We start from the raw sequence: 26,674 nt of genomic DNA on the forward strand, positions 1-26,674 counted from the left end.
ACCGCCTGCTGCTCATCAACGTCTACGCGCCTTCCGATGGTCAGGAGAGGGTCGTTTTCTTCGAGACCTTGGCTGCCCTCCTGCGCGATGCTAGCGAGGATGATGACCTGCTCCTCCTCGGTGGGGATTTCAACTGCACCACTGCCCCGCGCCTCGACCGCACAGGGCCTGAACCCCACCTGCCCTCCGCTCGCAAGCTGCAATCTGCCTTGGAGGGGGCAGACCTCGTGGACATCTGGCGAGCCCTGCATCCTGATGCGCGCCAGTACACCTGGGCCAGGATGGGTGCCGGTGGTGTCACCATGGCTCGCCTCGACCGCCTTTATGTCACCAGGCACCACCTGCCACTCCTGCGCAGCAGCTGCATCGTTCCCTCGGGTCTGTCAGATCATGACCTAGCCTTCAGTGAACTGAGCCTGCCGGGGAGAGCCTGTGCGCGGGCACCTTATTGGTGTTTCAACGTCAGCCTGCTTCAGGACTCCTATTTCCGGGACTGCTTTGCCCACTTCTGGAGGAGCTGGGAAGCTGCGAGATCGAGCCACTCCTCCTGGAAGCTGTGGTGGGACGTGGGCAAGGTACAGATCCGAGCCTTTTGCCAGCAGTACACCCAGCTGGCCGCGAACGAGACGCGCCGACGTATCCGGGAGTTGGAGGAGGACGTGGCGGAGCTCGAGGCTGCTCTGCTGGCCGCTGGCAGCGACGCGGCACTGAGCGAGAGCCTCCGGTTCCGCAGGAGATGTCTGCGCGACCTGGCGGAGAGCGCGGCCCGCGGCGCGAGGATCCGCGCCCGTTGCCAGGAACTGGCGGAAACTGACGCCCCGACCCGCTTCTTTTTCAACCTGGAGCGGCGGAGGGCAGCGAGCAAAGTCTTGGACCATCTCAAGACTCCTGAGGGCCGGGTCATTACAGAGCCCGGCGAAATACGCGAACATGCCGTCACCTTCTATCGTGACCTGTTTGCGGCCGAGCCGTCGTGCCCCGAGGCCACGCGGGAACTCCACGAGGGCCTACCACATCTCGATGCCCTGGAGGCCGGAGAGCTTGAGCGGGACTTGTCCCTGGAGGAGCTGGCGGCCGCCACGGCCGGCCTCGCCTCCGGCAAAGCCCCGGGCCTCGATGGGTTGCCTGCTGAGTTTTACAAGACCTTCTGGCCTCTCCTCGGCCCCAGCCTCCTGTGCGTTTTCCAGGAGAGCCTCGCCGACAAGGTCTTGCCGATCAGCTGCCGCCGAGCGGTGCTGACCCTGCTGCCCAAGAAGGGAGACCTGGGCTACATGAAGAACTGGCGGCCGGTCTCCCTGCTGTGCGCGGACTATAAGATCCTGGCCAAAGCGTTGGCCACCCGCCTCCGCGCGGTCATGGCCTCTCTCACCGGGCCCGAGCAGAGCTACTGCGTGCCGGGCAGGACCATTCAAGACAACCTGTTCCTGCTGCGGGACCTGCTCACGGCTAGCGAGCTCTTTGGCCTCGATATCGGCCTCATCTCTCTAGACCAGGAGAAGGCCTTTGACCGGGTGGGCCACGCCTATCTCTTCCAGACTCTGGAGGCCTTTGGTTTTGGGCCCCTCTTCACCGGGGCCCTCCGGGTCTTGTACCGAGACATTTCCAGCCTGCTCAAGGTGAACGGTGTGCTGTGTGCTCCGTTCCCCGCACGCAGGGGCATTCGTCAGGGGTGTCCGCTGTCGGGCATGCTCTACTCCCTGGCCATCGAGCCGCTGCTGCACACGCTGCGACGCCGCCTGAGTGGTGTGGCCCTGCCAGTGGCCAGCGGCCCGTCCGCTAGGCCTCGTCTCCGGCTGTCGGCATATGCGGATGATGTCACCGTCTTCCTCAACACTCAGGAAGACGTGCGGGCCCTGGCGGATTGCCAGCGTGCCTATGAGCGCGCCTCCTCCGCCCGCATCAACTGGGCCAAGAGCGATACTTTGTTGCTTGGCGCATGGACTGGCACGCTCCCCCCGGACTTGCCGGGGGGGCTCACATGGCGCCGCGAGGGCCTCAAGATCTTGGGCGTGTTCCTGGGGCCACCGGCCTTCATGGCGCGTAACTGGGACGACCTCGAGGAGGGGGTGGAGGCCCGCCTGCAGCGGTGGCGCTGGCGCCTGCCCAGCCTTTCCTACCGGGGGCGCGTCCTTGTCATCAACAACCTGGCGGCAGCGACCTTGTGGCACCGGTGCGCCGTGCTCGACCCCCCACCGGATCTCCTGGAGAGACTCCAGCGCAACCTGGTGGACTTCTTCTGGGATGGGCGCCACTGGCTCCCACGAGCCGTCCTTCACCTGCCTGTTGCCGAGGGGGGCCAGGGTCTGGTTGACCTGGCCAGCAGGGTGGCGGCCTTCCGCCTGCAGGCCCTTCAGCGACTGCTTTACAGTGAGGAGCAGCTGCCATGGCAACAACTGGCGTGCCGGTTCCTACAGAGGGTCGGCGCCCTTGGCTTTGACCGGGAGCTCTTTTTGTTGACACCCACGCTCCTGAACTGGGCGGTGCTTCCGGCCTTTTATCGCAGCGTGGTACGAGCCTGGCAGGTCGCCTTCCGCCTCCAGCCTCGAGCCCGGACACTGTGTTTCCCGCAGCTGCTGAGGGAGCCTCTGGTGCACAACTCAGCCCTGTGGGGCTCCGTGCCGAGCCTGGCCTCTGCCAGCCTCACGGCCACCCTTATCCAGGCGCGTGTCCTCCGCCTGCACCATCTCCTGGACCCCGCTCGGTCAGCCTGGCTCTCGCCCGAGGCGCTGGCCGCACGGCTGGGCGTGCGCTCCATCCGCACCATGGGTCATCTCCTGCGTGACATCCGCGCCGCCCTCCCGCCGGTGGCGGCGGCCGCCTTGGACGAACATCTCCGTGCGCGCCAGATCCCGCGGGCCGCGGATGCCGCGAGCGAGGCTTTCCCTTCGCTGCCGGTCACCCCGGCTGTGGCCGCGGAGTTGGCCGGTGGGCCGGGCACTCTGTTGCGGCTCCCCATGCCTCCCGATAGTGACACGGGTTGTCCCTTTGCTTCTCTATCGCGTAGAAGCTTGTATGCCTGGGTGGTCTGTGTCCGCCATGCTCAGGTGCTGGCGGGACGCCCCGATACACCGTGGCGACGGCGCCTGGGGCCACCGGCTTCCCCACCGGCCCACCCGGCGTGGCGCACATTGTATAAGCCGCCGACCGCCAAGAAGACTGGCGACCTGCAGTGGCGGTTGCTGCACGGCATCCTAGCCACTGGCTCGTTTGCGTCCCACTTTGACCCAGCCGCTTCGACGGCCTGCCCCTTCTGCCCTGGGGGCGTGGAGGAGGATCTCTTTCACGCCTTCCTGGACTGTCCCCGCCTGCGGCCGCTCTTTGCCACCCTCGAGCTGCCGCTGCGGGCGCTGGGCAGGAGCCTCTCAGAGACCACCTACATATGCTCCTACCCGTACCGGGCGGCCGAGCGGGGCGCCATCTGCCTGGCCAACTTTTTGCTGGGCCAGGCCAAGATGGCCGTCCTCAAGAGCCGCCGTAACCGGCTTGCCGGCACCGGCTCAGACGATGCCCCGCGGCTCTTTGGCCTCCTAGTGCGGGCGCGCCTCTCGCTGGAGTTTGAGCACGCTGTGCTCCGGCGGGGGGTGCCCGCCTTCGAGGCACTCTGGGCCCTTGAGGGAGCGCTGTGCCACGTGGAGGACGGCCGTCTCAAATACGCGCTCTGATGTCGTGACCGGTCTGGGCGACCGGGCGGGCGCGGTGGCGGACTGTGGCTTCCGGCTTGTGCCGTGCCCTGGGCCCTCACCAGGCTGCTGTTGTTTATTTTCTCGGGGTGAGAAGAAGAAGGGTTTTGTACGTGTACTATGGGACAGGGAAGGGTGGAATTGTTCGTTTCTCGAGGGCTATATACATAAATAGCATGTTAGACACGATGTGTATTACTGCGAAGGTGTTTGTCACGGTGTGATGTTCTGAACGTCCGGGAATGGTTTCTCTTTGGTGTGGTTTGATGGTTTTTTTGCTTTCTGTACCCGATCTTTTGTGAAATAAAGTTGTCAAAAGTCAAAGTCCTTCCTTCCTTCCTTCCTTCCTTCCTTCCTTCCTTCCTTCCTTCCGCTTGCCCCGGTCTCCGTCTACTGCTTTCATTTGACTTGCGCTTGCACACGTCCCGCCGCTCGCCCGCCCGCTCTGGCTTTGGGCGGCGGCGGCGACGACGACGACGCTCAACGAAGGCAGCGTCTGGTCTTAAGGGGCCTCGCAGGCCGACGCGGAAAAGGTCCCGCCCCGCACCCCCCGCCCGCCTGCCTGCCCCGGCCCGGGCCCCGGGGCCCCGCCCGGGGCCCCGGCCTCCCCCCCGGCGGGAGGCGGCGGCGGGGCCGTGCTGCCTGCCGAGCAGGAGGGCGCGCGCTCCCTCCCTCCCTCCCCTGCCAGTGGGCTGCCCGCCCCGCGGCGGCAGCCAGCCCTTTGCATAGGGCCTGCCCCCTGGGGCCGCCCAGGGGCCCCGCCCCTGCTGCCGCTGCCGCTGCTTTTGGAACCCAGAGAGGAGGAAGGCGGCGCTCCCCCGGGAGGGGAGCGGGCACCGGGCCCGGAGGCACTGCAATACCGGGCCGATGCGTGGAGGGGCTGGAGCAAGCTCCGAGGCCCGCTCCCGGCACCAAAAATGCGTTTAATGCGTCGGTCCTCACATCGAGGACGTATCAGCGATTAAACTGATAAGAACAGATTTTTTTTTTTTTTTTTTTATCAAAGTACCAAAATATTACAATCTCAACTCAAAGTACCAAAATATTACAATCCCAACTCAAAGTAACAACAACATCTTGATTAACCGTTCCAAGTTCAATTCCAACATAAATATCAATTATCACATATTTCTTCCACCACTTCAAAACCAATTTCATCTCCCTCCAACCAGTAACTCAACTCGGAACGGTCATCCACAACCCTTCCAACCTTCCAAATCCACCCATTCCCCATATCATTCCCTTTCCCGTTTATTACCCTACGCCGCCATCTTGCCAGCTATCCCTCTCCTCACTCAAAAAGCCTCCTCCACTCCAACCCTTCCCATTCCCCTATTCCCCTACTACGATAGTATCCCAATTCAGCGTACAACAAATAAATACACTCCCGTGATGAAAAATACAACCCTTTTTGCACCCACAAGCACCTCACTTTCCAAATCGCCACGCGTGCACAAAGTAATAACACCCTAACCTCCCACTCCCTCTTCCTACAGCCTACCAACCCATACAGTGCCCCTTCAAAATTCACACAATCCCCCCATCCCATTTCCCCACAAAAACTCGCCACCCTCCGCCAAACCCGTCGAGCGAACGCACATTCCCATAACACATGAACAATCGTTTCCTCCCTTCCACACCCCTCCCGCGGACACTCCGCCGACCTTATCAGGCCCCACTTCCTCTGCTCTGCTCTCACCGGAATCACCCCACGAACCACCCGCCATGTAAAGTCTTCATGTTCCCCCTTCCATTTTTTTCCAATTATCCCTTTCCAGACCCTCGCCACCTGCACCCCCGATAGTTCCCTTATATCCGACATACCATCCCTACCCCTGATCTCCCTTATCACCCGCTTTGCATCCCTCATCACCTCATACCCTACCCCTTCCAACCCCTTTGCCCTCAAAAACATCCACCCTCTTGTATACCACTTTGCAGGCTTTCCAGCCCACACCGCAGTCCACCGTCCCCCATACCAACCCAACCTCCTCAAAAACCTCCCCGCCCAATATCTGCAAAATTCCCCTACTTTCCTCCCTTCCAACCCCGCCGCCCTTACCACCCCCTTCCAGAAATGTGCATAGACAAAAACTTCTAGTTCCGGCACCCCCCACCCCCCTAACTCCTCCCTCTTGTACACCTCCCCCCTCGCCACCCTCTCCGTCTTTCCCCCCCCAAAAAATAAACAAACTTCCCTCTGTACCCGCCTCACCTGCAGCCAGGTAGGCGGGTACACCATCGCCACGAATAGTATCATCGGCAACAGAAATTGTTTTATTACACTCACCTTCCCCCGAAATGACAATTTCCTTGTACCCCATATCCCCACCACCTTTTTCACCCTCCCTCGAACCACCTCCCACGCCCGTTCCCCTTTTCCCCCCACGTCCATATAAACCCCCAACACCTTCACCCCCTCCCTCTCCACCTGCCACCCATGCTCCTCCAAACCCCTCCATTCCCCTATCCCCAACAACACACTCTTCCCCTTGTTCACCCGTAGCCCCGTCACTTCCCCATACTCCCTGATTCCCTCCACCACCCTTCCCAAAGACCCCCCATCCCTAACCACCAGGACCACATCGTCCATATATGCCATCACCTTTACCTCCCCCCCCCCCGGCACCGGAACCCCCCTCACCCTCCCATCCCTCCTCACCCACTGTACCAAAGGCTCCATCCCGCATATAAATAGACCCGGGGACAAGGGGCACCCTTGCCGCACCCCTCTCTCCACCCGAAACTCCTCCCCCAGGACACCCCTCACCAACACCCTGCTCCGTGCTCCTTTGTATAATGCCTTCACCCACCCCACAAACTTTCCCGGAAACCCCATCTGCCCCAAAACCCCAAACAAAAACCCATGTTCCAAGCTATCATATGCCTTCTCAAAATCCACACTACCCACCACCACCTTCCATCTCCTCTCCCCTACATACTGCAACATATCCCTCATCACCCATTGAATATCTACCATCCTTCTACCCTCCACCCCACACGCCTGATCCCCTCCCACCACCTTCCCCAACACCCTCCCCATCCGCATTGCCAGCACCTTAGAAAACAACTTATAATCTACATTTAACAATGTGATGGGCCTCCAATTTTGGAGCGCCTCCCTTCTCCCTTTCTTATATAACAACACCACCACCCCCACCGCAAACCCCTCCCCCACTACCCCCGTCTTCGTCAACTCGTGAAACACCTCCACCACATCCCCCCCCACCACTTCCCAAAACCTTTCGTAAAATTCCACCGGTAACCCGTCCAAACCCGGTGTCTTTCCCTTTTTCATTGCTCCCAACGCTTCCCGCACCTCCCCTTCCGTCATATCCCTCTCCAAATCCTCTCCCTCCTCCCCCCCTACCCTCTCCTCCAGTTCCCCTAACCACCTCCCTTTTGCCCTGCCATCCACCTCCCTTCTCTTATATAACCCTGCATAAAAACCCGTCACTTCCCTCAACACCTCTTCCTGGTTCCTCACCCACACCCCCTCCTCAGTGATCACCGGCCCCACTTCCTTTTTCCCCCGCCTTACCCTTTCAGAAAAATATTTCCCCCATTCCTCGCCCTCCCCCACCCACGGTACCCGTGCCAAAAACATTTTCTCCCGTTCCTTCCTCCTAAACCACTCTTCCACCGCCCGCTTTGCCTCCCCCAGCTCCCGCTTCACGTCCCGCCCCCCCGCCCCTTCCCTCATCAACTTCTGCACCCACCCCTGCAACCTCCACAATTCCCTCCTTTTCTCCCACGCTTTCCGCTTCCCCATCTGCATGAACCACTTCTTAATCCTTTCCTTTGTGACCCTCCACCACTCCCACCTTGACTTAAACAACACCTTTGTCGTTTGCCACTCCGCATACTCCCTCCCAAACCTCCCACACACCCCTTCGTCCCCCAACACCCTTGTATTCAATTTCCACACTCCCCTCCCCCTTCCACCCCCTTCCCCTACCCGCAAATCCACCTTCACCACTTTATGATCAGTGAAACCCACTTCTAACACTTCCTTACCCTCCACCCTCACGCCTTCCGAGATCAGAACAAAATCAATCCTCGATACCTTCCCTCCCCCCGGGTCAACCCTCGTCCCCACCCGCTCCCCCTTCCAAACATCCACCAATCCCTCCTCCCGAATCCAATTCCCCAACCATCTCCCCGTACTGTCCAATACTCCCCCCCCCACACCCCCTTGCCTATCCCCTTCCTCTATAATACAATTAAAATCCCCAACAAAAACCTTCTTTCCCCCCCCTCCCCCACATATCCCCATCCTCTTGAAGAAATCCCTTCTCTCTGCCTTCACCGCGGGTGCGTATACATTGAAAATCCCCACCTCTTCCCCCCCAATTACCACCCTCATGTGTTGCAACCGCCCTTCAATTAAAACTTCCACCCCAATTACCCTCACCCGTGCTTCATCCACCAAAATCCCCACACCTGCTGCCTTATTTCCTCCCCCCCCCCGCCCACCACGATCGACCCTTCTCCACCTTTTCCCCAAAAATCCATAATTCCCCTCCAACCAATCCCACATTCTTGTAGGCAGATGATATCCACTTTAAGCGCTTTTAAGAACTCCCCCACCCTCTCCCACCTCTTTCTTGAAAATATACTCCGCACATTTACGGAGGCGATCCGAAATTCCCTTCCATTTAGGTTCTTTACAGTGGCCCAACCCAGACACACCCAACCCCTTCACCCTTCCTCCTCACCCCCACTCTCCGAAGACTCCCCAGATGATTCCACAGCTTCCCTCCGTATCCCAGTCGTCTCCACAAGACTTTCCACCGCGCCCGGACTCAAAAATCCACCCTCCTTCTTCCCCTTCCTTTCCCCCTCCTTCCCTTTCCTTTCCCTTGTCTTGTTGCTCCCACCCTCCTCCATCCCCAATTTCTTCTTCCCCCCCTTCCCTTCCATTTCTTTTTTCCTTTCTTCAGACCCCCCTGCTCCATTATTTCCATCTCCTCCGCCCAGTCCTTCCCCTTCGTTTAGTTCCGTCCCCAGCTGTTCCACCATACCTCGCAATTGTTTTAATACCATCTCTCCCCCCTCCCCTTCCTCCCCCCTTCCCTCCCTTCTCTCCCCCATCTCTATTTCCTCTTCCAGCAACCCCCTTACCGCTTCTTCTATTTCCCCCTTATCACACTCCTCCACAGGTGTTTCCTCCACCACCATTTCCTCACCCCCCTCCTGTTGCTTCTCCTCCTCCACAACCCCCTCATCTCTTTCATTCTCCTCCTGGTTCCCCCCCCTCCGCACTCTACTTGCATATGAAAAGGGGCATTGCTGTTGTATATGCCCCTCTCGCCCACACCCCCTGCATGTTAACTTCTCCTTACAAAACTGGGCCCTATGCCCCATTCCCCTACAACGAAAACATATCGTTAGCTGGCAAAAGGCCGCCAGGTGACCCCCCTGCCCACACCTGCTACACAACTTCGGTTGGTCGTAATACGTTAAGTATCCCTTATAGGGTCCAATTTGCACCACTGACTTCAGGTGCCTCACCGCCCCCGGGTTCCCCACCTCCTCATGTAGGACCACCTTAGCTCTCCACGACCCCGTCCAAATTCCCCACCGGTCTCGCACTTGCTCCACGTAGACCACTCGTTGGACCCTTCCTTCTAACCAAAACCCCACCTCATCCTTCTCCAACATATCGTTATACATTTTGATAAATAACACCCTCTCACGCGCCTTCTGTCCAACTTCAAAATGTAACCCCTCCAACTCCCCACGCTGCACCGCCTCTCCATGGGCTTTCCAAAAAGCACCATAGTTTTTGTCGTCCACAAAAGTCACATTCCACTGTCTATAGTTGTCGAACGCCACCACACAGCTCACGTCCCTTGGGTTCACTTTTAAAGTAGAAAAGAGGACCGAGGCCATAAAATCCACTCGGTTCAAGGTCTTCAGTCCATTATGGCCCTCCTGGCCCAAAACCACCTTCAGCCTCCATTTTGTCCCCCTTCCTGCTCCTCCATCTTCTTTCGCCGCTCCTGACACTGCTGCTCCTCCCGCTGCCTCCTTCCCCTCCTCCGGCTGCTCCTGCCGTCCTCCTTCCACCACCAATGGCACTCCCTCTTCGGGGGTCTTCCTCCCCCCAGCTCCCACCTGGGCCTTCCCTCTCCGGTGCACCACGCTCCACCCTTCCTCCTCCGCCGAACGCTCACCTCGGCCTCCAAGCGCTCCTCCGACCTTCTGACCTCCGCTTCCACTCTCCCGCCAATCACGATCTTCCCGGGCTTCTCTCCTTTCTGCTCCCTCCTCCATCGCCACCTCCGTCACACCAGCCAACGCCACCGCTTTCCTCTCAGCCATCGCTGCCACCGCCGCCTCCGTCCTCCCCGGCGCCCGGCCTCTCGAGGCCCGACCAGGCAGCGGCCGGACCAAGGCCCGTCCGCCAACCCGATCTGAGCCTTCAAGAGGCCGAGAAGCGATAACCTGCTCGAGGCCGGAGGGGGAGCGGGCACCCCGGGCCGGCGGCCCAGGGGGCCCGGCGAGCAGGGCCGGGGGCGGCCCCGGCGGCGGCGGCGGCCGGTCCCGGAGCCTGGCGACTGAGCGACTGGCTGGCTCGCTCTCTCTCCTGCGGGCGGGCGGGCAGGTGCGTGCCGCTCCTTCCTTCCTCGACTCGACGAGTTCATCGACGTTCGGGCTGGAAGGGACCTCGGAAGATCATCGAGTCCGTCCAGCCCCGCCTGCCCAAAGGGCCGGCCGGCCGGAAGGAAGGAAGGAAGTCCGTCCGTCCGCTGGGCTCAGTGGATCCCAGCAAGAGAAGCATCCCGTTTGCTGTCGAAGGGGTTCAAGGGAGGCAGGCGCTCGAACCGAACCGAACCGAACCGAACCACCTCCGGTGGCAGGCTGTTCCCGACAGACCTTGCCTTGGGGGCTCGGACAGGAAAGCAATTGTTCCTCGTGTCCAGCCTGAAACAGCCTTGTAGGAGTTAGTTAGTTGAGGACCGTTCGACCGGGTCGTCCTCCCTTCCCTTCCCTTCCCTTCCTTGGGGCTCGCTCGCTCGCTCGCTCTGGGGAACAAACGCGTTCCCCCAGCTACTGGTTGGTGGTCAACTTCGAGGTGGCCATCAGACCGCCCCCGAGCGAGCGAGCGAGCCTGGGCTTTCTCCAGGCAGGCAGGCAGGCAGCCAGGCAGGCAGGCAGGCAGGCAGGCAGGCAGGCAGGGCTCTCAGCCTGTCATGGTAGGGTCGGCTTCCCTGACCTGTGATCGCGCGCGCGGCGGGCGTGGCTCTTCTCTGGACGGACTCTCTCCAGCTTCTCCACGTCACGCCCGTCCTTTTGGAATTGTGGAGCCAGCCCAAAACCGACCGAGCGACCGCAGCACTCCAGCCGAGGCCGAGTACAAGGGGAGAAGGGCGGCCCGCCCGCCCGGGGTTTGCTCGAGAAGCATCTCTGGACGCAAGCCAGCGCTTGGGTCGCTCCACTAGCTGGCAGCATCGCGCTGCAGGCTCGGCTCGACTCCACTCGGGCCTCCTTCCTTCCTTCCTTCCTTCCTTCCTTCCGCTTGCCCCGGTCTCCGTCTACTGCTTTCATTTGACTTGCGCTTGCACACGTCCCGCCGCTCGCCCGCCCGCTCTGGCTTTGGGCGGCGGCGGCGACGACGACGACGCTCGACGAAGGCAGCGTCTGGTCTTAAGGGGCCTCGCAGGCCGACGCGGAAAAGGTCCCGCCCCGCACCCCCCGCCCGCCTGCCTGCCCCGGCCCGGGCCCCGGGGCCCCGCCCGGGGCCCCGGCCTCCCCCCCGGCGGGAGGCGGCGGCGGGGCCGTGCTGCCTGCCGAGCAGGAGGGCGCGCGCTCCCTCCCTCCCTCCCCTGCCAGTGGGCTGCCCGCCCCGCGGCGGCAGCCAGCCCTTTGCATAGGGCCTGCCCCCTGGGGCCGCCCAGGGGCCCCGCCCCTGCTGCCGCTGCCGCTGCTTTTGGAACCCAGAGAGGAGGAAGGCGGCGCTCCCCCGGGAGGGGAGCGGGCACCGGGCCCGGAGGCACTGCAATACCGGGCCGATGCGTGGAGGGGCTGGAGCAAGCTCCGAGGCCCGCTCCCGGCACCAAAAATGCGTTTAATGCGTCGGTCCTCACATCGAGGACGTATCAGCGATTAAACTGATAAGAACAGATTTTTTTTTTTTTTTTTTTATCAAAGTACCAAAATATTACAATCTCAACTCAAAGTACCAAAATATTACAATCCCAACTCAAAGTAACAACAACATCTTGATTAACCGTTCCAAGTTCAATTCCAACATAAATATCAATTATCACATATTTCTTCCACCACTTCAAAACCAATTTCATCTCCCTCCAACCAGTAACTCAACTCGGAACGGTCATCCACAACCCTTCCAACCTTCCAAATCCACCCATTCCCCATATCATTCCCTTTCCCGTTTATTACCCTACGCCGCCATCTTGCCAGCTATCCCTCTCCTCACTCAAAAAGCCTCCTCCACTCCAACCCTTCCCATTCCCCTATTCCCCTACTACGATAGTATCCCAATTCAGCGTACAACAAATAAATACACTCCCGTGATGAAAAATACAACCCTTTTTGCACCCACAAGCACCTCACTTTCCAAATCGCCACGCGTGCACAAAGTAATAACACCCTAACCTCCCACTCCCTCTTCCTACAGCCTACCAACCCATACAGTGCCCCTTCAAAATTCACACAATCCCCCCATCCCATTTCCCCACAAAAACTCGCCACCCTCCGCCAAACCCGTCGAGCGAACGCACATTCCCATAACACATGAACAATCGTTTCCTCCCTTCCACACCCCTCCCGCGGACACTCCGCCGACCTTATCAGGCCCCACTTCCTCTGCTCTGCTCTCACCGGAATCACCCCACGAACCACCCGCCATGTAAAGTCTTCATGTTCCCCCTTCCATTTTTTTCCAATTATCCCTTTCCAGACCCTCGCCACCTGCACCCCCGATAGTTCCCTTATATCCGACATACCATCCCTACCCCTGATCTCCCTTATCACCCGCTTTGCATCCCTCATCACCTCATACCCTACCCCTTCCAACCCCTTTGCCCTCAAAAACATCCACCCTCTTGTATACCACTTTGCAGGCTTTCCAGCCCACACCGCAGTCCACCGTCCCCCATACCAACCCAACCTCCTCAAAAACCTCCCCGCCCAATATCTGCAAAATTCCCCTACTTTCCTCCCTTCCAACCCCGCCGCCCTTACCACCCCCTTCCAGAAATGTGCATAGACAAAAACTTCTAGTTCCGGCACCCCCCACCCCCCTAACTCCTCCCTCTTGTACACCTCCCCCCTCGCCACCCTCTCCGTCTTTCCCCCCCCAAAAAATAAACAAACTTCCCTCTGTACCCGCCTCACCTGCAGCCAGGTAGGCGGGTACACCATCGCCACGAATAGTATCATCGGCAACAGAAATTGTTTTATTACACTCACCTTCCCCCGAAATGACAATTTCCTTGTACCCCATATCCCCACCACCTTTTTCACCCTCCCTCGAACCACCTCCCACGCCCGTTCCCCTTTTCCCCCCACGTCCATATAAACCCCCAACACCTTCACCCCCTCCCTCTCCACCTGCCACCCATGCTCCTCCAAACCCCTCCATTCCCCTATCCCCAACAACACACTCTTCCCCTTGTTCACCCGTAGCCCCGTCACTTCCCCATACTCCCTGATTCCCTCCACCACCCTTCCCAAAGACCCCCCATCCCTAACCACCAGGACCACATCGTCCATATATGCCATCACCTTTACCTCCCCCCCCCCCCGGCACCGGAACCCCCCTCACCCTCCCATCCCTCCTCACCCACTGTACCAAAGGCTCCATCCCGCATATAAATAGACCCGGGGACAAGGGGCACCCTTGCCGCACCCCTCTCTCCACCCGAAACTCCTCCCCCAGGACACCCCTCACCAACACCCTGCTCCGTGCTCCTTTGTATAATGCCTTCACCCACCCCACAAACTTTCCCGGAAACCCCATCTGCCCCAAAACCCCAAACAAAAACCCATGTTCCAAGCTATCATATGCCTTCTCAAAATCCACACTACCCACCACCACCTTCCATCTCCTCTCCCCTACATACTGCAACATATCCCTCATCACCCATTGAATATCTACCATCCTTCTACCCTCCACCCCACACGCCTGATCCCCTCCCACCACCTTCCCCAACACCCTCCCCATCCGCATTGCCAGCACCTTAGAAAACAACTTATAATCTACATTTAACAATGTGATGGGCCTCCAATTTTGGAGCGCCTCCCTTCTCCCTTTCTTATATAACAACACCACCACCCCCACCGCAAACCCCTCCCCCACTACCCCCGTCTTCGTCAACTCGTGAAACACCTCCACCACATCCCCCCCCACCACTTCCCAAAACCTTTCGTAAAATTCCACCGGTAACCCGTCCAAACCCGGTGTCTTTCCCTTTTTCATTGCTCCCAACGCTTCCCGCACCTCCCCTTCCGTCATATCCCTCTCCAAATCCTCTCCCTCCTCCCCCCCTACCCTCTCCTCCAGTTCCCCTAACCACCTCCCTTTTGCCCTGCCATCCACCTCCCTTCTCTTATATAACCCTGCATAAAAACCCGTCACTTCCCTCAACACCTCTTCCTGGTTCCTCACCCACACCCCCTCCTCAGTGATCACCGGCCCCACTTCCTTTTTCCCCCGCCTTACCCTTTCAGAAAAATATTTCCCCCATTCCTCGCCCTCCCCCACCCACGGTACCCGTGCCAAAAACATTTTCTCCCGTTCCTTCCTCCTAAACCACTCTTCCACCGCCCGCTTTGCCTCCCCCAGCTCCCGCTTCACGTCCCGCCCCCCCGCCCCTTCCCTCATCAACTTCTGCACCCACCCCTGCAACCTCCACAATTCCCTCCTTTTCTCCCACGCTTTCCGCTTCCCCATCTGCATGAACCACTTCTTAATCCTTTCCTTTGTGACCCTCCACCACTCCCACCTTGACTTAAACAACACCTTTGTCGTTTGCCACTCCGCATACTCCCTCCCAAACCTCCCACACACCCCTTCGTCCCCCAACACCCTTGTATTCAATTTCCACACTCCCCTCCCCCTTCCACCCCCTTCCCCTACCCGCAAATCCACCTTCACCACTTTATGATCAGTGAAACCCACTTCTAACACTTCCTTACCCTCCACCCTCACGCCTTCCGAGATCAGAACAAAATCAATCCTCGATACCTTCCCTCCCCCCGGGTCAACCCTCGTCCCCACCCGCTCCCCCTTCCAAACATCCACCAATCCCTCCTCCCGAATCCAATTCCCCAACCATCTCCCCGTACTGTCCAATACTCCCCCCCCCACACCCCCTTGCCTATCCCCTTCCTCTATAATACAATTAAAATCCCCAACAAAAACCTTCTTTCCCCCCCCTCCCCCACATATCCCCATCCTCTTGAAGAAATCCCTTCTCTCTGCCTTCACCGCGGGTGCGTATACATTGAAAATCCCCACCTCTTCCCCCCCAATTACCACCCTCATGTGTTGCAACCGCCCTTCAATTAAAACTTCCACCCCAATTACCCTCACCCGTGCTTCATCCACCAAAATCCCCACACCTGCTGCCTTATTTCCTCCCCCCCCCCGCCCACCACGATCGACCCTTCTCCCACCTTTTCCCCAAAAATCCATAATTCCCCTCCCAACCAATCCCACATTCTTGTAGGCAGATGATATCCACTTTAAGCGCTTTTAAGAACTCCCCCACCCTCTCCCACCTCTTTCTTGAAAATATACTCCGCACATTTACGGAGGCGATCCGGAAATTCCCTTCCATTTAGGTTCTTTACAGTGGCCCAACCCAGACACACCCAACCCCTTCACCCTTCCTCCTCACCCCCACTCTCCGAAGACTCCCCAGATGATTCCACAGCTTCCCTCCGTATCCCAGTCGTCTCCACAAGACTTTCCACCGCGCCCGGACTCAAAAATCCACCCTCCTTCTTCCCCTTCCTTTCCCCCTCCTTCCCTTTCCTTTCCCTTGTCTTGTTGCTCCCACCCTCCTCCATCCCCAATTTCTTCTTCCCCCCCTTCCCTTCCATTTCTTTTTTCCTTTTCTTCAGACCCCCCTGCTCCATTATTTCCATCTCCTCCGCCCAGTCCTTCCCCTTCGTTTGTTCCGTCCCCAGCTGTTCCACCATACCTCGCAATTGTTTTAATACCATCTCTCCCCCCTCCCCTTCCTCCCCCCTTCCCTCCCTTCTCTCCCCCATCTCTATTTCCTCTTCCAGCAACCCCCTTACCGCTTCTTCTATTTCCCCCTTATCACACTCCTCCACAGGTGTTTCCTCCACCACCATTTCCTCACCCCCCTCCTGTTGCTTCTCCTCCTCCACAACCCCCTCATCTCTTTCATTCTCCTCCTGGTTCCCCCCCCTCCGCACTCTACTTGCATATGAAAAGGGGCATTGCTGTTGTATATGCCCCTCTCGCCCACACCCCCTGCATGTTAACTTCTCCTTACAAAACTGGGCCCTATGCCCCATTCCCCTACAACGAAAACATATCGTTAGCTGGCAAAAGGCCGCCAGGTGACCCCCCTGCCCACACCTGCTACACAACTTCGGTTGGTCGTAATACGTTAAGTATCCCTTATAGGGTCCAATTTGCACCACTGACTTCAGGTGCCTCACCGCCCCCGGGTTCCCCACCTCCTCATGTAGGACCACCTTAGCTCTCCACGACCCCGTCCAAATTCCCCACCGGTCTCGCACTTGCTCCACGTAGACCACTCGTTGGACCCTTCCTTCTAACCAAAACCCCACCTCATCCTTCTCCAACATATCGTTATACATTTTGATAAATAACACCCTCTCACGCGCCTTCTGTCCAACTTCAAAATGTAACCCCTCCAACTCCCCACGCTGCACCGCCTCTCCATGGGCTTTCCAAAAAGCACCATAGTTTTTGTCGTCCACAAAAGTCACATTCCACTGTCTATAGTTGTCGAACGCCACCACACAGCTCACGTCCCTTGGGTTCACTTTTAAAGTAGAAAAGAGGACCGAGGCCATAAAATCCACTCGGTTCAAGGTCTTCAGTCCATTATGGCCCTCCTGGCCCAAAACCACCTTCAGCCTCCATTTTGTCCCCCTTCCTGCTCCTCCATCTTCTTTCGCCGCTCCTGACACTGCTGCTCCTCCCGCTGCCTCCTTCCCCTCCTCCGGCTGCTCCTGCCGTCCTCCTTCCACCACCAATGGCACTCCCTCTTCGGGGGTCTTCCTCCCCCCAGCTCCCACCTGGGCCTTCCCTCTCCGGTGCACCACGCTCCACCCTTCCTCCTCCGCCGAACGCTCACCTCGGCCTCCAAGCGCTCCTCCGACCTTCTGACCTCCGCTTCCACTCTCCCGCCAATCACGATCTTCCCGGGCTTCTCTCCTTTCTGCTCCCTCCTCCATCGCCACCTCCGTCACACCAGCCAACGCCACCGCTTTCCTCTCAGCCATCGCTGCCACCGCCGCCTCCGTCCTCCCCGGCGCCCGGCCTCTCGAGGCCCGACCAGGCAGCGGCCGGACCAAGGCCCGTCCGCCAACCCGATCTGAGCCTTCAAGAGGCCGAGAAGCGATAACCTGCTCGAGGCCGGAGGGGGAGCGGGCACCCCGGGCCAGCGGCCCAGGGGGCCCGGCGAGCAGGGCCGGGGGCGGCCCCGGCGGCGGCGGCGGCCGGTCCCGGAGCCTGGCGACTGAGCGACTGGCTGGCTCGCTCTCTCTCCTGCGGGCGGGCGGGCAGGTGCGTGCCGCTCCTTCCTTCCTCGACTCGACGAGTTCATCGACGTTCGGGCTGGAAGGGACCTCGGAAGATCATCGAGTCCGTCCAGCCCCGCCTGCCCAAAGGGCCGGCCGGCCGGAAGGAAGGAAGGAAGTCCGTCCGTCCGCTGGGCTCAGTGGATCCCAGCAAGAGAAGCATCCCGTTTGCTGTCGAAGGGGTTCAAGGGAGGCAGGCGCTCGAACCGAACCGAACCGAACCGAACCACCTCCGGTGGCAGGCTGTTCCCGACAGACCTTGCCTTGGGGGCTCGGACAGGAAAGCAATTGTTCCTCGTGTCCAGCCTGAAACAGCCTTGTAGGAGTTAGTTAGTTGAGGACCGTTCGACCGGGTCGTCCTCCCTTCCCTTCCCTTCCCTTCCTTGGGGCTCGCTCGCTCGCTCGCTCTGGGGAACAAACGCGTTCCCCCAGCTACTGGTTGGTGGTCAACTTCGAGGTGGCCATCAGACCGCCCCCGAGCGAGCGAGCGAGCCTGGGCTTTCTCCAGGCAGGCAGGCAGGCAGCCAGGCAGGCAGGCAGGCAGGCAGGCAGGCAGGCAGGGCTCTCAGCCTGTCATGGTAGGGTCGGCTTCCCTGACCTGTGATCGCGCGCGCGGCGGGCGTGGCTCTTCTCTGGACGGACTCTCTCCAGCTTCTCCACGTCACGCCCGTCCTTTTGGAATTGTGGAGCCAGCCCAAAACCGACCGAGCGACCGCAGCACTCCAGCCGAGGCCGAGTACAAGGGGAGAAGGGCGGCCCGCCCGCCCGGGGTTTGCTCGAGAAGCATCTCTGGACGCAAGCCAGCGCTTGGGTCGCTCCACTAGCTGGCAGCATCGCGCTGCAGGCTCGGCTCGACTCCACTCGGGCCTCCTTCCTTCCTTCCTTCCTTCCTTCCTTCCGCTTGCCCCGGTCTCCGTCTACTGCTTTCATTTGACTTGCGCTTGCACACGTCCCGCCGCTCGCCCGCCCGCTCTGGCTTTGGGCGGCGGCGGCGACGACGACGACGCTCGACGAAGGCAGCGTCTGGTCTTAAGGGGCCTCGCAGGCCGACGCGGAAAAGGTCCCGCCCCGCACCCCCCGCCCGCCTGCCTGCCCCGGCCCGGGCCCCGGGGCCCCGCCCGGGGCCCCGGCCTCCCCCCCGGCGGGAGGCGGCGGCGGGGCCGTGCTGCCTGCCGAGCAGGAGGGCGCGCGCTCCCTCCCTCCCTCCCCTGCCAGTGGGCTGCCCGCCCCGCGGCGGCAGCCAGCCCTTTGCATAGGGCCTGCCCCCTGGGGCCGCCCAGGGGCCCCGCCCCTGCTGCCGCTGCCGCTGCTTTTGGAACCCAGAGAGGAGGAAGGCGGCGCTCCCCCGGGAGGGGAGCGGGCACCGGGCCCGGAGGCACTGCAATACCGGGCCGATGCGTGGAGGGGCTGGAGCAAGCTCCGAGGCCCGCTCCCGGCACCAAAAATGCGTTTAATGCGTCGGTCCTCACATCGAGGACGTATCAGCGATTAAACTGATAAGAACAGATTTTTTTTTTTTTTTTTTTATCAAAGTACCAAAATATTACAATCTCAACTCAAAGTACCAAAATATTACAATCCCAACTCAAAGTAACAACAACATCTTGATTAACCGTTCCAAGTTCAATTCCAACATAAATATCAATTATCACATATTTCTTCCACCACTTCAAAACCAATTTCATCTCCCTCCAACCAGTAACTCAACTCGGAACGGTCATCCACAACCCTTCCAACCTTCCAAATCCACCCATTCCCCATATCATTCCCTTTCCCGTTTATTACCCTACGCCGCCATCTTGCCAGCTATCCCTCTCCTCACTCAAAAAGCCTCCTCCACTCCAACCCTTCCCATTCCCCTATTCCCCTACTACGATAGTATCCCAATTCAGCGTACAACAAATAAATACACTCCCGTGATGAAAAATACAACCCTTTTTGCACCCACAAGCACCTCACTTTCCAAATCGCCACGCGTGCACAAAGTAATAACACCCTAACCTCCCACTCCCTCTTCCTACAGCCTACCAACCCATACAGTGCCCCTTCAAAATTCACACAATCCCCCCATCCCATTTCCCCACAAAAACTCGCCACCCTCCGCCAAACCCGTCGAGCGAACGCACATTCCCATAACACATGAACAATCGTTTCCTCCCTTCCACACCCCTCCCGCGGACACTCCGCCGACCTTATCAGGCCCCACTTCCTCTGCTCTGCTCTCACCGGAATCACCCCACGAACCACCCGCCATGTAAAGTCTTCATGTTCCCCCTTCCATTTTTTTCCAATTATCCCTTTCCAGACCCTCGCCACCTGCACCCCCGATAGTTCCCTTATATCCGACATACCATCCCTACCCCTGATCTCCCTTATCACCCGCTTTGCATCCCTCATCACCTCATACCCTACCCCTTCCAACCCCTTTGCCCTCAAAAACATCCACCCTCTTGTATACCACTTTGCAGGCTTTCCAGCCCACACCGCAGTCCACCGTCCCCCATACCAACCCAACCTCCTCAAAAACCTCCCCGCCCAATATCTGCAAAATTCCCCTACTTTCCTCCCTTCCAACCCCGCCGCCCTTACCACCCCCTTCCAGAAATGTGCATAGACAAAAACTTCTAGTTCCGGCACCCCCCACCCCCCTAACTCCTCCCTCTTGTACACCTCCCCCCTCGCCACCCTCTCCGTCTTTCCCCCCCCAAAAAATAAACAAACTTCCCTCTGTACCCGCCTCACCTGCAGCCAGGTAGGCGGGTACACCATCGCCACGAATAGTATCATCGGCAACAGAAATTGTTTTATTACACTCACCTTCCCCCGAAATGACAATTTCCTTGTACCCCATATCCCCACCACCTTTTTCACCCTCCCTCGAACCACCTCCCACGCCCGTTCCCCTTTTCCCCCCACGTCCATATAAACCCCCAACACCTTCACCCCCTCCCTCTCCACCTGCCACCCATGCTCCTCCAAACCCCTCCATTCCCCTATCCCCAACAACACACTCTTCCCCTTGTTCACCCGTAGCCCCGTCACTTCCCCATACTCCCTGATTCCCTCCACCACCCTTCCCAAAGACCCCCCATCCCTAACCACCAGGACCACATCGTCCATATATGCCATCACCTTTACCTCCCCCCCCCCCCGGCACCGGAACCCCCCTCACCCTCCCATCCCTCCTCACCCACTGTACCAAAGGCTCCATCCCGCATATAAATAGACCCGGGGACAAGGGGCACCCTTGCCGCACCCCTCTCTCCACCCGAAACTCCTCCCCCAGGACACCCCTCACCAACACCCTGCTCCGTGCTCCTTTGTATAATGCCTTCACCCACCCCACAAACTTTCCCGGAAACCCCATCTGCCCCAAAACCCCAAACAAAAACCCATGTTCCAAGCTATCATATGCCTTCTCAAAATCCACACTACCCACCACCACCTTCCATCTCCTCTCCCCTACATACTGCAACATATCCCTCATCACCCATTGAATATCTACCATCCTTCTACCCTCCACCCCACACGCCTGATCCCCTCCCACCACCTTCCCCAACACCCTCCCCATCCGCATTGCCAGCACCTTAGAAAACAACTTATAATCTACATTTAACAATGTGATGGGCCTCCAATTTTGGAGCGCCTCCCTTCTCCCTTTCTTATATAACAACACCACCACCCCCACCGCAAACCCCTCCCCCACTACCCCCGTCTTCGTCAACTCGTGAAACACCTCCACCACATCCCCCCCCACCACTTCCCAAAACCTTTCGTAAAATTCCACCGGTAACCCGTCCAAACCCGGTGTCTTTCCCTTTTTCATTGCTCCCAACGCTTCCCGCACCTCCCCTTCCGTCATATCCCTCTCCAAATCCTCTCCCTCCTCCCCCCCTACCCTCTCCTCCAGTTCCCCTAACCACCTCCCTTTTGCCCTGCCATCCACCTCCCTTCTCTTATATAACCCTGCATAAAAACCCGTCACTTCCCTCAACACCTCTTCCTGGTTCCTCACCCACACCCCCTCCTCAGTGATCACCGGCCCCACTTCCTTTTTCCCCCGCCTTACCCTTTCAGAAAAATATTTCCCCCATTCCTCGCCCTCCCCCACCCACGGTACCCGTGCCAAAAACATTTTCTCCCGTTCCTTCCTCCTAAACCACTCTTCCACCGCCCGCTTTGCCTCCCCCAGCTCCCGCTTCACGTCCCGCCCCCCCGCCCCTTCCCTCATCAACTTCTGCACCCACCCCTGCAACCTCCACAATTCCCTCCTTTTCTCCCACGCTTTCCGCTTCCCCATCTGCATGAACCACTTCTTAATCCTTTCCTTTGTGACCCTCCACCACTCCCACCTTGACTTAAACAACACCTTTGTCGTTTGCCACTCCGCATACTCCCTCCCAAACCTCCCACACACCCCTTCGTCCCCCAACACCCTTGTATTCAATTTCCACACTCCCCTCCCCCTTCCACCCCCTTCCCCTACCCGCAAATCCACCTTCACCACTTTATGATCAGTGAAACCCACTTCTAACACTTCCTTACCCTCCACCCTCACGCCTTCCGAGATCAGAACAAAATCAATCCTCGATACCTTCCCTCCCCCCGGGTCAACCCTCGTCCCCACCCGCTCCCCCTTCCAAACATCCACCAATCCCTCCTCCCGAATCCAATTCCCCAACCATCTCCCCGTACTGTCCAATACTCCCCCCCCCACACCCCCTTGCCTATCCCCTTCCTCTATAATACAATTAAAATCCCCAACAAAAACCTTCTTTCCCCCCCCTCCCCCACATATCCCCATCCTCTTGAAGAAATCCCTTCTCTCTGCCTTCACCGCGGGTGCGTATACATTGAAAATCCCCACCTCTTCCCCCCCAATTACCACCCTCATGTGTTGCAACCGCCCTTCAATTAAAACTTCCACCCCAATTACCCTCACCCGTGCTTCATCCACCAAAATCCCCACACCTGCTGCCTTATTTCCTCCCCCCCCCCGCCCACCACGATCGACCCTTCTCCCACCTTTTCCCCAAAAATCCATAATTCCCCTCCCAACCAATCCCACATTCTTGTAGGCAGATGATATCCACTTTAAGCGCTTTTAAGAACTCCCCCACCCTCTCCCACCTCTTTCTTGAAAATATACTCCGCACATTTACGGAGGCGATCCGGAAATTCCCTTCCATTTAGGTTCTTTACAGTGGCCCAACCCAGACACACCCAACCCCTTCACCCTTCCTCCTCACCCCCACTCTCCGAAGACTCCCCAGATGATTCCACAGCTTCCCTCCGTATCCCAGTCGTCTCCACAAGACTTTCCACCGCGCCCGGACTCAAAAATCCACCCTCCTTCTTCCCCTTCCTTTCCCCCTCCTTCCCTTTCCTTTCCCTTGTCTTGTTGCTCCCACCCTCCTCCATCCCCAATTTCTTCTTCCCCCCCTTCCCTTCCATTTCTTTTTTCCTTTTCTTCAGACCCCCCTGCTCCATTATTTCCATCTCCTCCGCCCAGTCCTTCCCCTTCGTTTGTTCCGTCCCCAGCTGTTCCACCATACCTCGCAATTGTTTTAATACCATCTCTCCCCCCTCCCCTTCCTCCCCCCTTCCCTCCCTTCTCTCCCCCATCTCTATTTCCTCTTCCAGCAACCCCCTTACCGCTTCTTCTATTTCCCCCTTATCACACTCCTCCACAGGTGTTTCCTCCACCACCATTTCCTCACCCCCCTCCTGTTGCTTCTCCTCCTCCACAACCCCCTCATCTCTTTCATTCTCCTCCTGGTTCCCCCCCCTCCGCACTCTACTTGCATATGAAAAGGGGCATTGCTGTTGTATATGCCCCTCTCGCCCACACCCCCTGCATGTTAACTTCTCCTTACAAAACTGGGCCCTATGCCCCATTCCCCTACAACGAAAACATATCGTTAGCTGGCAAAAGGCCGCCAGGTGACCCCCCTGCCCACACCTGCTACACAACTTCGGTTGGTCGTAATACGTTAAGTATCCCTTATAGGGTCCAATTTGCACCACTGACTTCAGGTGCCTCACCGCCCCCGGGTTCCCCACCTCCTCATGTAGGACCACCTTAGCTCTCCACGACCCCGTCCAAATTCCCCACCGGTCTCGCACTTGCTCCACGTAGACCACTCGTTGGACCCTTCCTTCTAACCAAAACCCCACCTCATCCTTCTCCAACATATCGTTATACATTTTGATAAATAACACCCTCTCACGCGCCTTCTGTCCAACTTCAAAATGTAACCCCTCCAACTCCCCACGCTGCACCGCCTCTCCATGGGCTTTCCAAAAAGCACCATAGTTTTTGTCGTCCACAAAAGTCACATTCCACTGTCTATAGTTGTCGAACGCCACCACACAGCTCACGTCCCTTGGGTTCACTTTTAAAGTAGAAAAGAGGACCGAGGCCATAAAATCCACTCGGTTCAAGGTCTTCAGTCCATTATGGCCCTCCTGGCCCAAAACCACCTTCAGCCTCCATTTTGTCCCCCTTCCTGCTCCTCCATCTTCTTTCGCCGCTCCTGACACTGCTGCTCCTCCCGCTGCCTCCTTCCCCTCCTCCGGCTGCTCCTGCCGTCCTCCTTCCACCACCAATGGCACTCCCTCTTCGGGGGTCTTCCTCCCCCCAGCTCCCACCTGGGCCTTCCCTCTCCGGTGCACCACGCTCCACCCTTCCTCCTCCGCCGAACGCTCACCTCGGCCTCCAAGCGCTCCTCCGACCTTCTGACCTCCGCTTCCACTCTCCCGCCAATCACGATCTTCCCGGGCTTCTCTCCTTTCTGCTCCCTCCTCCATCGCCACCTCCGTCACACCAGCCAACGCCACCGCTTTCCTCTCAGCCATCGCTGCCACCGCCGCCTCCGTCCTCCCCGGCGCCCGGCCTCTCGAGGCCCGACCAGGCAGCGGCCGGACCAAGGCCCATCCGCCAACCCGATCTGAGCCTTCAAGAGGCCGAGAAGCGATAACCTGCTCGAGGCCGGAGGGGGAGCGGGCACCCCGGGCCGGCGGCCCAGGGGGCCCGGCGAGCAGGGCCGGGGGCGGCCCCGGCGGCGGCGGCGGCCGGTCCCGGAGCCTGGCGACTGAGCGACTGGCTGGCTCGCTCTCTCTCCTGCGGGCGGGCGGGCAGGTGCGTGCCGCTCCTTCCTTCCTCGACTCGACGAGTTCATCGACGTTCGGGCTGGAAGGGACCTCGGAAGATCATCGAGTCCGTCCAGCCCCGCCTGCCCAAAGGGCCGGCCGGCCGGAAGGAAGGAAGGAAGTCCGTCCGTCCGCTGGGCTCAGTGGATCCCAGCAAGAGAAGCATCCCGTTTGCTGTCGAAGGGGTTCAAGGGAGGCAGGCGCTCGAACCGAACCGAACCGAACCGAACCACCTCCGGTGGCAGGCTGTTCCCGACAGACCTTGCCTTGGGGGCTCGGACAGGAAAGCAATTGTTCCTCGTGTCCAGCCTGAAACAGCCTTGTAGGAGTTAGTTAGTTGAGGACCGTTCGACCGGGTCGTCCTCCCTTCCCTTCCCTTCCCTTCCTTGGGGCTCGCTCGCTCGCTCGCTCTGGGGAACAAACGCGTTCCCCCAGCTACTGGTTGGTGGTCAACTTCGAGGTGGCCATCAGACCGCCCCCGAGCGAGCGAGCGAGCCTGGGCTTTCTCCAGGCAGGCAGGCAGCCAGGCAGGCAGGCAGGCAGGCAGGCAGGCAGGCAGGGCTCTCAGCCTGTCATGGTAGGGTCGGCTTCCCTGACCTGTGATCGCGCGCGCGGCGGGCGTGGCTCTTCTCTGGACGGACTCTCTCCAGCTTCTCCACGTCACGCCCGTCCTTTTGGAATTGTGGAGCCAGCCCAAAACCGACCGAGCGACCGCAGCACTCCAGCCGAGGCCGAGTACAAGGGGAGAAGGGCGGCCCGCCCGCCCGGGGTTTGCTCGAGAAGCATCTCTGGACGCAAGCCAGCGCTTGGGTCGCTCCACTAGCTGGCAGCATCGCGCTGCAGGCTCGGCTCGACTCCACTCGGGCCTCCTTCCTTCCTTCCTTCCTTCCTTCCTTCCTTCCTTCCGCTTGCCCCGGTCTCCGTCTACTGCTTTCATTTGACTTGCGCTTGCACACGTCCCGCCGCTCGCCCGCCCGCTCTGGCTTTGGGCGGCGGCGGCGACGACGACGACGCTCGACGAAGGCAGCGTCTGGTCTTAAGGGGCCTCGCAGGCCGACGCGGAAAAGGTCCCGCCCCGCACCCCCCGCCCGCCTGCCTGCCCCGGCCCGGGCCCCGGGGCCCCGCCCGGGGCCCCGGCCTCCCCCCCGGCGGGAGGCGGCGGCGGGGCCGTGCTGCCTGCCGAGCAGGAGGGCGCGCGCTCCCTCCCTCCCTCCCCTGCCAGTGGGCTGCCCGCCCCGCGGCGGCAGCCAGCCCTTTGCATAGGGCCTGCCCCCTGGGGCCGCCCAGGGGCCCCGCCCCTGCTGCCGCTGCCGCTGCTTTTGGAACCCAGAGAGGAGGAAGGCGGCGCTCCCCCGGGAGGGGAGCGGGCACCGGGCCCGGAGGCACTGCAATACCGGGCCGATGCGTGGAGGGGCTGGAGCAAGCTCCGAGGCCCGCTCCCGGCACCAAAAATGCGTTTAATGCGTCGGTCCTCACATCGAGGACGTATCAGCGATTAAACTGATAAGAACAGATTTTTTTTTTTTTTTTTTTTTTTTTTTTTATTAAAGTACCAAAAATATTAGAATCTCGACTCAAAACACAAAATCCTCATTTCAACATATCAATACCATGCAAACATTCCCATAAACAAAAAAAACCATAAACCATCTTTTCCATTTCCACAACTCAAAATCAATAACATTCCCCCACACACCCTGCATATCTATTCTCCTTCAATTTCTCATTCCATCCCCACACCTTAACATTTCATATAATCCCCATTACTTTTTGTTTGCTTCCACAGTTCCAAGTACAACCTTCCCCTTATCCGTTTTGCTTGGACTTGACTCCCCGCATTCCATCACACTCGTCACTTTCTTCCAACCTTTCCGCAAACGCTGCTTCTCCCATTGCAACCTTCTCTCCTCCCAAGAATACACCTCATCTCCCCCAGACCCAGAACTGTCCTCCGACTCTTCCTCCGATTCACTTTCCTCCTCCTCCTCCGACCCACTACTTGAATCAGAAACCCTCACATTCTTCGGTCCCAACACCCCTTCCCTCATTCCTCCCACTTTTCC

General features: G+C 59.0%; 3 non-coding genes and 1 pseudogene across 3 annotated transcripts; all 4 read right to left on the bottom strand.

Moving 5' to 3' along the window:
• Window positions 1-4,506: 4,506 nt before the first annotated feature.
• LOC132246870 (U2 spliceosomal RNA) lies at window positions 4,507-4,697 on the bottom strand. The gene has a single exon (XR_009458236.1). It is a non-coding gene; the product is annotated as a U2 spliceosomal RNA (small nuclear RNA).
• Window positions 4,698-11,657: 6,960 nt separating this feature from the next.
• Window positions 11,658-11,848, bottom strand: LOC132246862 (U2 spliceosomal RNA). Its single transcript, XR_009458230.1, has one exon. It is a non-coding gene; the product is annotated as a U2 spliceosomal RNA (small nuclear RNA).
• Window positions 11,849-18,812: 6,964 nt separating this feature from the next.
• On the bottom strand, window positions 18,813-19,003 carry LOC132246863 (U2 spliceosomal RNA). Its single transcript, XR_009458231.1, has one exon. It is a non-coding gene; the product is annotated as a U2 spliceosomal RNA (small nuclear RNA).
• A 6,968-nt stretch (window positions 19,004-25,971) lies between these two features.
• LOC132246864 (U2 spliceosomal RNA) lies at window positions 25,972-26,173 on the bottom strand (annotated as a pseudogene).
• Between the last annotated feature and the right edge of the window lie 501 nt (window positions 26,174-26,674).

This window comes from Alligator mississippiensis, unplaced genomic scaffold, assembly GCF_030867095.1.
Source record: "Alligator mississippiensis isolate rAllMis1 unplaced genomic scaffold, rAllMis1 scaffold_110, whole genome shotgun sequence".
Lineage (NCBI taxonomy): Eukaryota > Metazoa > Chordata > Crocodylia > Alligatoridae > Alligator > Alligator mississippiensis.